The sequence below is a fragment of the Canis aureus genome, chromosome X (assembly GCF_053574225.1).
Source record: "Canis aureus isolate CA01 chromosome X, VMU_Caureus_v.1.0, whole genome shotgun sequence".
Lineage (NCBI taxonomy): Eukaryota > Metazoa > Chordata > Mammalia > Carnivora > Canidae > Canis > Canis aureus.
Window position 1 is genome coordinate 43,947,405 of NC_135649.1, and position 11,209 is coordinate 43,958,613.

At 36.3% G+C, this 11,209-nt stretch overlaps 1 non-coding gene across 1 annotated transcript; it reads left to right on the plus strand.

Moving 5' to 3' along the window:
- Positions 1-9,590: 9,590 nt before the first annotated feature.
- On the plus strand, positions 9,591-9,693 carry LOC144309258 (U6 spliceosomal RNA). The gene has a single exon (XR_013375317.1). It is a non-coding gene; the product is annotated as a U6 spliceosomal RNA (small nuclear RNA).
- Positions 9,694-11,209: the final 1,516 nt, after the last annotated feature.

Below are 11,209 nucleotides of genomic sequence, written 5' to 3' on the forward strand. Positions count from 1 at the left end.
CACTACCAACACCAAAGAAATACAAACGATTTTAAAAACATATTATGAACAGCTATACGCCAATAAATTAGGCAATCTAGAAGAAATGGATGCATTCCTGGAAAGCCACAAACTACCAAAACTGGAACAGGAAGAAATAGAAAACTTGAACAGGCCAATAACCAGGGAGGAAATTGAAGCAGTCATCAAAAACCTCCCAAGACACAAGAGTCCAGGGCCAGATGGCTTCCCAGGGGAATTTTATCAAACGTTTAAAGAAGAAACCATACCTATTCTCCTAAAGCTGTTTGGAAAGATAGAAAGAGATGGAGTACTTCCAAATTCGTTCTATGAGGCCAGCATCACCTTAATTCCAAAACCAGACAAAGACCCCAACAAAAAGGAGAATTACAGACCAATATCCCTGATGAACATGGATGCAAAAATTCTCAACAAGATACTGGCCAATAGGATCCAACAGTACATTAAGAAAATTATTCATCATGACCAAGTAGGATTTATCCCTGGGACACAAGGCTGGTTCAACACCCGTAAAACAATCAATGTGATTCATCATATCAGCAAGAGAAAAACCAAGAACCATATGATCCTCTCATTGGATGCAGAGAAAGCATTTGACAAAATACAGCATCCATTCTTGATCAAAACTCTTCAGAGTGTAGGGATAGAGGGAACATTCCTCGACATCTTAAAAGCCATCTATGAAAAGCCCACAGCAAATATCATTCTCAATGGGGAAGCACTGGGAGCCTTTCCCCTAAGATCAGGAACAAGACAGGGATGTCCACTCTCACCACTGCTGTTCAACATAGTACTGGAAGTCCTAGCCTCAGCAATCAGACAACAAAAAGACATTAAAGGCATTCAAATTGGCAAAGAAGAAGTCAAACTCCTCCTCTTCGCCGATGACATGATACTCTACATAGAAAACCCAAAAGTCTCCACCCCAAGATTGCTAGAACTCATACAGCAATTCGGTAGCGTGGCAGGATACAAAATCAATGCCCAGAAGTCAGTGGCATTTCTATACACTAACAATGAGACTGAAGAAAGAGAAAATAAGGAGTCAATCCCATTTACAATTGCACCCAAAAGCATAAGATACCTAGGAATAAACCTAACCAAAGATGTAAAGGATCTATACCCTCAAAACTATAGAACACTTCTGAAAGAAATTGAGGAAGACACAAAGAGATGGAAAAATATTCCATGCTCATGGATTGGCAGAATTAATATTGTGAAAATGTCAATGTTACCCAGGGCAATATACACGTTTAATGCAATCCCTATCAAAATACCATGGACTTTCTTCAGAGAGTTAGAACAAATTATTTTAAGATTTGTGTGGAATCAGAAAAGACCCCGAATAGCCAGGGGAATTTTAAAAAAGAAAACCATATCTGGGGGCATCACAATGCCAGATTTCAGGTTGTACTACAAAGCTGTGGTCATCAAGACAGTGTGGTACTGGCACAAAAACAGACACATAGATCAGTGGAACAGAATAGAGAATCAAGAAGTGGACCCTGAACTTTATGGGCAACTAATATTCGATAAAGGAGGAAAGACTATCCATTGGAATAAAGACAGTCTCTTCAATAAATGGTGCTGGGAAAATTGGACATCCACATGCAGAAGAATGAAACTAGACCACTCTCTTTCACCAGACACAAAGATAAACTCAAAATGGATGAAAGATCTAAATGTGAGACAAGATTCCATCAAAATCCTAGAGAAGAACACAGGCAACACCCTTTTGAACTCGGCCATAGTAACTTCTTGCAAGATACATCCATGAAGGCAAAAGAAACAAAAGCAAAAATGAACTATTGGCACTTCATCAAGATAAGAAGCTTTTGCACAGCAAAGGATACAGTCAACGAAACTCAAAGACAACCTACAGAATGGGAGGAGATATTTGCAAATGACATATCAGATAAAGGGCTAGTTTCCAAGATCTATAAAGAACTTATTAAACTCAACACCAAAGAAACAAACAATCCAATCATGAAATGGGCAAAAGACATGAACAGAAATCTCACAGAGGAAGACATAGACATGGCCAACATGCACATGAGAAAATGCTCTGCATCACTTGCCATCAGGGAAATACAAATCAAAACCACAATGAGATACCACCTCACACCAGTGAGAATGGGGAAAATTAACAAGGCAGGAAACAACAAATGTTGGAGAGGATGTGGAGAAAAGGGAACCCTCATACACTGTTGGTGGGAATGTGAACTGGTGCAGCCACTCTGGAAAACTGTGTGGAGGTTCCTCAAACAGTTAAAAATATACCTGCCCTACGACCCAGCAATTGCACTGTTGGGGATTTACCCCAAAGATACAAATGCAATGAGATGCCGGGACACCTGCACCCCGATGTTTATAGCAGCAATGGCCACGATAGCCAAACTGTGGAAGGAGCCTCGGTGTCCAACGAAAGATGAATGGATAAAGAAGATGTGGTTTATGTATACAATGGAATATATAAATAATAGTGAAAGGGAATATAAGGGAAGGGGGAAGAAATGTGTGGGAAATATCAGAAAGGGAGACAGAACGTAAAGACTGCTAACTCTGGGAAACGAACTAGGGGTGGTGGAAGGGGAGGAGGGCGGGGGGTGGGAGTGAATGGGTGACGGGCACTGGGGGTTATTCTGTATGTTAGTAAATTGAACACCAATAAAAAATAAATTAAAAAAAAAAAGACTGTGTCTCAAAATACAGTCCACATTCTGAGGTAATAGGGGCTAGAACTAAAACATATAAATTTTGGTATGACACAATTCAGCTATAACATGTCCTCACTTTCACTTTCTGGTTTTAGTCCTTAAGTCCTCTCTTTTTTCTTGGTCAGTCTAGATAATGATTTATTAATTTTGTTTATCTTTTCAAAGAACCAACTATTGGTTTTGTTGATTCTCTTTATTGTTTTACATTATCTAGAATTTATCTCTGCTCTAATATTTATTATTTCCTTCTAGTTTTGGGTTTATTTACTCTTCATTTTCTATCTCATTAAGCCGTCAAGTTGGGTTATTGATTTGGGATTTTTCTTATTTTTACATATAGACATTTATAGCCATAAATTTCCGGCTGAGCACTGCTTTCACTATACCTCATAAATTTTAGTATGTTTTGTTTCCATTTGCATTCATTTTAATGTTTTTTCTAATGTCAATTGTGCTTTTACCTTTGACCCATTTTTTTGAGTATTTTAAAATTTGTATGTATTTGCACATTTCCCAGGTTTCTTTGTTATTGATCCCTAGTTTTCTCCCATTGTTGTCAAAGAAAATACTTAATATAATTTCACTTTTAAGATTTATTGTTATGTGGACTAACATATGGTCTACCCTGGAGAATGTTTCATGTACACCAAGAAGAATGTGTATTCTGATATTGTTGAGTGGGGTGTCCTGCATGTGTTGATTAAATCTAATTGGTTTATTGTATTGTTCAAGGCCTCTATTTCCTTTTTGATCTTCTATATAGTTATTCTTTGCATTTTTGAAAGTGGGATATTGAAGCCCCCAACTATAATTATAGAATTAACTATTTCTCCCTTCAATTCTGTCAATTTTTGCTTCCTATATTTTGGGGCTTTGTTTTTATGTGACATATGTTTTTAATTGCTGTATCATTCTGATTGACACTTCTATGAATAAGTAATATCCTTTTCTTGTTTTTACCATCTTTTAAAGTTCTTTTTGTCTGATGTTAGTATAGCCACCTCAGCTCTCTTTTGTTACTATTTTCCCCCCAATTTTTTCTATCTTTTTATTTTAAAGATATCCATAGTGTGTGTCTTCTAAACTGAATATAATTGGATCATGTTCTTTAAAAACCCAACGGCTAGTTTCAACCTTTTATTTAAGAGCTTAATCTATTTACATTTAAACTAATTACTGACAGCAAAGAATTCCTCTCCAGGTTTTTTTTTTATTGTGTTAAGAGCACAACATGATATCTACTCTCTTATGAACTTAAGTACACAATACAGTATTGTTAACTGTCCGTACAATGCTGTACAGCAGATCTGTAGAATTAATTCATCTTGCTTAATTAAAACTTCATACTTGTTGTACAGCAACACCCCATTTCTCCTTCCCCCAAACTCTGAAAACAACCATTTTACTTTCTGTTTCTATGAATTGATGATTTCAGATACTTCATATAAGTGGAATCATGTGGAATTGTCCTTCTGTGACTGGATATTTCTCTTTTTAAACAATATTTTATTTATTTATTTGAGAGAGAGAGAGAGTGAGAGAGAGAGAGCAAGCGCAAGAGAGCACAGGCAGGGGGAGTAGCAGAGGCAGAGGGAGAAGTAGGCTCTCTATTGAGCAGGAAGCCTGATGCAGGGCTCGATCCCAGGACCCTGGGATCATGACCTGAGCCTAAGGCAGATGCTAAACTGACTGAACTACCCAGGTGCCTCTGTGATTGGCTATTTCACCTTAATGTCCTCGAGGTCCATCCATGTTGTCCCAAATGGTAGGATTTCTTTCCTTTTCTTTTAAGGATAAATATAATTTCATTTTATGTATGTATACACCACATTTTCTTGATTTATTCTTCTGTCAGTGGACATTTATATTGTTTCCACTTCTTGACTATTGTGAATTATACTGCAATGAACATGTGAGTGCAGATAACTTTTCAAAATCCTGATTTCATTTTTTTCAGATAAATACACAGAAGTGGGATTTCTGGACCATATGGTAGTTCTATTTTTGATTTTTTGAGAAACCTCCATACTGTTTTATATAGCATTGGCATCATTGTACAAGAGTTTCTTTATATCCTTGCCAACACTTATTATCTCTTTTTTAAGATAGTAATCCTAACAGGAGTAAGATGATATTTAATTGTGGTTTTGATTTACTTTTCCCTCATTATTAGTGATGATGAGCACTTTTTTCATATACCTGTTGATCATTTGGATTTCTTCTTTAAAGAGATGTCTATTTGAGTTCTTTTTCCATTTCTAAATTGTGTTACAATATCTTCCCTTATATATTCCAAGACTCCCAGTGGATACCTGAAACTTGAGATAGTACTGAACCCTATAAATACTATGTTTTTCCCATACATACATACATACTTATATAAAGTTTAACTTATAAATTAAGCAAGGTAAGAGACCAGCCACTAATAATAAACTAGAACAATGATACCAATATACTGTAATAAACATGAAGGGAATGTACTCTGTCTCAAAATATCTTCTTGTGATGATGTGAAATGATAAAAGGCCTATGTGACAAAATAAAGTGAGGTGAATGGTGTAGGCCTTGTGATGCAGTATTAGGCTACTGTTGGTCTTTTGATAATATGTTAGAAGGTGCATCATCTGCTTCTGGACAGCAATTGATTACAGGTAACTGAAAGTGAAACTGTAGGTAAGGGGAAACTACTGTATTTTTTCCTATTGAGTTGTAAGAGCTCCCTATATATTCTGGATATTAAACTTTTATCAGATATATTGTTTGCAAATATCTCACATTCTTTATTTTTTATTTTTTTAATAATACGTTTATTTTTTATTGGTGTTCAATTTGCCAACATACAGAATAACACCCAGTGCTCATCCTGTCAAGTGCCCCCCTCAGTGCCTGTCACCCATTCACCCCCACCCCCCGCCCTCTTCCCCTTCCACCACCCCTAGTTCGTTTCCCAGAGTTAGGAGTCTTCATGTTCTGTCTCCCTTTCTGATATTTCCTACCCATTTCTTCTCCCTTCCCTTTTATTCCCTTTCACTATTATTTATATTCCCCAAATGAATGAGACCATATAATGTTTGTCCTTCTCCGACTGATTTATTTCACTCAGCATAATACCCTCCAGTTCCATCCACGCTGAAGCAAATGGTGGGTATTTGTCATTTCTAATGGCTGAGTAATATTCCATTGTATACATAAACCACATCTTTTTTATCCATTCATCTTTCTCACATTCTTTAAATTGCCTTTTCACTCAGCCAAATTTCTGGGATGCAGCAAAAGCAATACTAAGAGGGAATTGTAAAACCAGACAAAGACCCCACCAAAAAGGAATTGTATAGTAATAAATATCTACATTAAAAAAGGGAAAAGCTCTCAAATAAGCAACACAATTTCACACCTCAAGGAACTAGAAAAAAAAAAGAACAAACTAAGCCCACAGTTATCAGGAGAAAGTAAATAATAAAGATCAGAACAGAGGGATCCCTGGGTGGCGCAGCGGTTTGGCGCCTGCCTTTGGCTCGGGGCGCGATCCTGGAGACCCGGGATCGAGTCCCATGTCGGGCTCCCGGTGCATGGAGCCTGCTTCTCCCTCTGCCTGTGTCTCTGCCTCTCTCTCTCTCTCTGTGTGACTATCATGAATAAATAAATAAAATCTTTAAAAAAAAAAAGATCAGAACAGAAATAAATGAAATAGAAAAACAACAGAAAAAATCAACCAACTAAGTTTTTTTGGAAAGATAAAACAAAATTGACAAACTCTTAGTTTGACTAACAAAAAAAGAGATGATTCAAGTAAATAAGATCAGAAATGCAAAAGAGGACATAACAACTGATGCCACAGAAATGAAGAGGATCATTAAAGGTTATTGTGAGCAATTAAATGCCAACAAATTGGATAATATCTTAGAAATGTATAAAATCATAGGAACATACAACCTATCCAGGACTAAATCATGAATAAAGGGAAAATCTGAAGAAAGCAACAATGAACAAGGAGACTGATTGAGTAATCAAAAACAAAGACAAATCCAGAATCAGGTAGCTTCATTGGTGTTCTCCCAAACTGTTAGAGAATTAATACCAATCTTTCTTAAATGCTTCTAAAAAATTAAAAAAGAGGGAACAGTTCCAAACTGATCTTGGCAGAGGATGGGCAGAATACTGACTAGCTCCACCTCATGTTACATGACCTTCTGTAGTCTTGCTGATGCTGGATGAGACTGCTGGATTAAGGGGGGAGGCTCAGCTTCCTACTGGGGTACAGTGGACTGCCAAATGGCTTCAACTTGTATCACTTTGTTCAGTCTCACTAATACTCTGTAGGGTAGAGAATCAAATGGCTTCTGGAACCTGCTAATACTACCATTGCTGGGACACTGCCAGCTTCTGCCAAATGGGGAATGGAAGATTAGTTCCCTGCTGTGCCCCTCTGATACTGCCAGAGACAGGTGGGGAAAGTTGAGTGCTGATTTCTACTTCTGTGGGGCGAGGGCAGGATGGGACCTACTGGGCTACTCTGACTTACTAAAACCATGGTGGGAGGGGTTCTGTTTTACCATTGGTGTTTGGCTGGAATAGGGCAGATATTGCCAAAAAGGTTTTCTATTTTTATGTCACTCTATGCAGTCCTTTCACTAAGGAGAATAGGTATTTTTGGAGGTTTTTAAAAAAATCTGCCTTTTGGTGGGCTTTCCGGGCTTATGAAGTGCCCTGTCTGGGATATATGAAAGGCAACAAGGAAATCCAAGGAACTTACTACGGTGTTGTTCCTCAAATCTAGAGGTACCTTTGTAGTCTGCCTTATTTTTAATTCCTTTCAGAGTCTTCCTATGATTTTTCTGTTGTGTTTGTCCAGAGATATTTTTTTTTTATGGGCAGGTCTTGGGTGGAGTGGGGCAATTTCACTTTGGTAGAATTGATATTCTCTGCAGTGGTTTGTTTTTAATGAAAGAATGGCAAAACTGAGCTCTTATTGTGAAAAACTTGTTAATTGGAATAGTTACTTGAATTTGTTCACAGATTTATATTTAGAATATAAGGGAAAAGTCTAAACTTTTCCATTTCTTTAAGAAATGAGAGGGCAGTTTCATAATTTTCAAGGTTGTAATTATTGCCATTTAAGTATTATGAATAAACCATGAATACCTGATGTATGAGATGAGAAAAAGCTTATGAGGTTATACATTCTCCTCAAAATGATCTATAAAATTCAGTGAAATTCCAATAAATATCCCCAAATCTATATTAAAAGGAATTTTAGTGGAGTACTGTCACCAAGATGGCGGAATAGAAAGCACCAGATCCTCCTTACCCCATGGAGACATGAACATATCATTGCACAGACCAATTGCTTTCATGAAAACCAGTTAAGAAGTTCCTGTACTACAGGCCAGCAAATGTCTAAGAAGAAACACATTGAAGATAGTCAGAAAACTGGTGGTAGTTACCAAAGCTTCCACCTCTAGTATAGCACAGTGTGATAGTGAGAAAACTTCCAACACCTGGCTTCTTTCCAGGGAGGGGAAAGAGAAGAGTGGAATGTATATCCAACATTCTGGGTCTTCAGGAGGTTGCATCAGGGACTGGGATTCTCTTAAATGAGTCAAAACACTGACAGAAATTGGTACCAGGCTAAGGGCTGCTGCAAAGAAGATCACTTCATGGTCTAATGCCAAATAATCTACAGTACTGAAGATAGACACTAGGTAGAGCTCATGTGCTACAGCTTGCTACAACACTACCAAAGCTCTAGGACTACGAAGAGACATCAGGGGAAGTTTCTTAGTAGAAACAGAGAAACTTCTTCAACTATGAGATTACACATATAAACGCGGAAGAGATGCATCCTCAGATAAGGCTTGAGAGGTCTCCAGAATGTCAAGGTGGGCTTATTGGTGAAGGTCATCCTTATATAAAGCCAGACTATAAAGACTGGGTGAAGTGAATGTTTTTTTCAAATGCCCAAGTCCCAACAAAAGATAACAAGACATACAAAGAAACAGAATAAATCTCCAGAAACTCATACTAAAGAAATGGAGATATATGAGTTACCAGACAAAGAATTCAAAATAACTGTCATAATAAGTACGTTCAATGAACATAATTTTTCTTGCATAAAAATTCTAAATGATTTGTATAGATACTTTGCACTAAAAGAAGTAGAGCATAAATCCCTACACCTTAAGCATAGGTTGCTGAGTGAAGTGAATTCCTTTTCCAAAATACAATATGTTAAGGAAGGTGGGGAAAAGATCAAATTCCCAGTGGAGAAATCTGACAAATTCTACCTAAGCTAAGAGATCAATGTCAGTACCAATAGTAATAAGTCAGTGTTGAGAGTATTTATTGTTGATACAAAGTGATTAAAATGGCAATTTATCTATGTTTTATCCCTCAAAAAAGAAAAACAAACTGTAATCCTAGTTTATTCATGGTTTAAGAATTATAAAAATTCCAATAGAATGGTATTCCAAAAATTATTTTACCAATATGCATTAAAACTGCCAAGCTCACCATCAATATGAAAAGTCTGAGGAATTTTCACTGCCAAGAGGAGCCTAAGGAGACAAAACAATAAATGTGATGTAGTATCTTGGATGGGGTCCTGGAGCAGAAACACATCAGGTAAAAATCAAGGAAATTTTAATAAGCTGTGTACTTTAGTTTAAAAATTATTAATATTAGTTCATTAATTACAAAGAATGTACATTAATAACATAAGCTGTTAATGATCAGAGAAACCATGTAAAGGGATACATGGGACCTCTGCACAACCCTTCACAACTTTAAAGTAAATGTACAGCCATTCTTAAAGTCTACTTTCCTTTCTTTCTTTAACAAATTTTTATTGAATGCTTGCTTAGGCAGTACATATACTGAAATTGGAACAATACAGATAAGACTAGCATAGTCCCTGTGCAAGGATCACATGCAAATTTGTGAAGCATTCTGTATTTTTGAAAACACGATGGTCAAAAACTTTAGGATGCAGCAAAACCATCCCTAAGAGGGAAGTATATAGCAATACAGGCCTACCTCAGGAAGCAAGAAAAATCAAATAAACAACCTAAACTTACAACTAGGGAGCTATTGTTATGCTATATGTTGGCAAATTGAACTCCAATAAAAAAAATTTTAAAAAGTCAAAAAAACAACAACTAGGGAGCTAGAAAAATAGCAACAAATGAAGCCTAAAGGAGCAGAAGAAAGGAAATAATAAAGATTGGAGAAGAAATAAATGATATAGAAACTAAAAACAGTAGAACAGATCAATGAAGCCAGGAGCTGGTTCTTTGGGACAAAAACCTGATAAACCTCTAGTTAATAAGTCTAGTTAGACTTATTAAAAAAAGAATAAAGGACCCAAATAAGTAAAACTGCAAATGAAAGAGGAGAAATAACAACCAACGCCACAGAAAAATTAACATTTATAAGAGAATATTATGAAAAATTATATGCCAACAAATTTGGCAAACTGGAAGAAGTGGATACATTCCTAGAAATAAATAAACTACCAAAACTGAAACCAGAAGAAATAGAAAATTTAAATAGTCCAATAATCAGCAGAGAAATTGAATCAGTAATCCAAAAACTCCTAACAAACAAAAGTCCAGGTCCAGATGTCTTCACAGGTGAATTCTACCAAATCGTTAAAAAAGAATTAATACCTATTCTTCACAAATTATTCCAGAAAAATAGAAATGGAAGGAAAACTTTCAAATTCATTCTATGAGGTCAGCATTACCTTGATTCCAAGCAAGACAAAGACGCCACTAAAAAAGAGCACCATAGGCCAATATCCCTGATGAACATGGAGGCAAAAATTCTCCACCAAGTAGTAGCAAATTGAACCCAACAGCATTTTAAAAGAATCACTTACTACAATCAAGTAGGACTTATTCCTGGGTTGTAAGGGTGGTTCAATATTTGCAAATCAACCAATGTGATATACCACATTAATAATATAAAGGATAAGAACCATATGATCCTTTCAATAGATGCAGAAAAAACATTTGACAAAGTACAACATCCATTCATGATAAAAACCTTCAACAAAGTACAGTTAGAACATACCTCAACATCATAAAGGCCATATATGAAAAATCCACAGCTGATATTCTCAGTAGGGAAAAAACTGAGAGCTTTACCTCTACAGTCAGGAATAAGACAGGGATGTCAACTCTCACCATTGTTATTTATCTTAGTACTAGAAATCCCCGTGTTGGCAATCAGAAAACAAAAAGAAATAAAAGGCAACCAAATTGGCAAGAAAGAAGTCAAGCTTTCACTATATGCAGAAGACATGATACTCTACTTAGAAAACCCAAAAGACTCCACCAAAATTGTTAGAACTGATATACAAATTCAGCAAAGTACAGGATACAAAATCAACATACAGAAATCTCTTGCATTTCTATACAATAATGAAGCAGCAGAAAGAGAAATCAAAGAATTGATCCCTTTTACAATTGCAC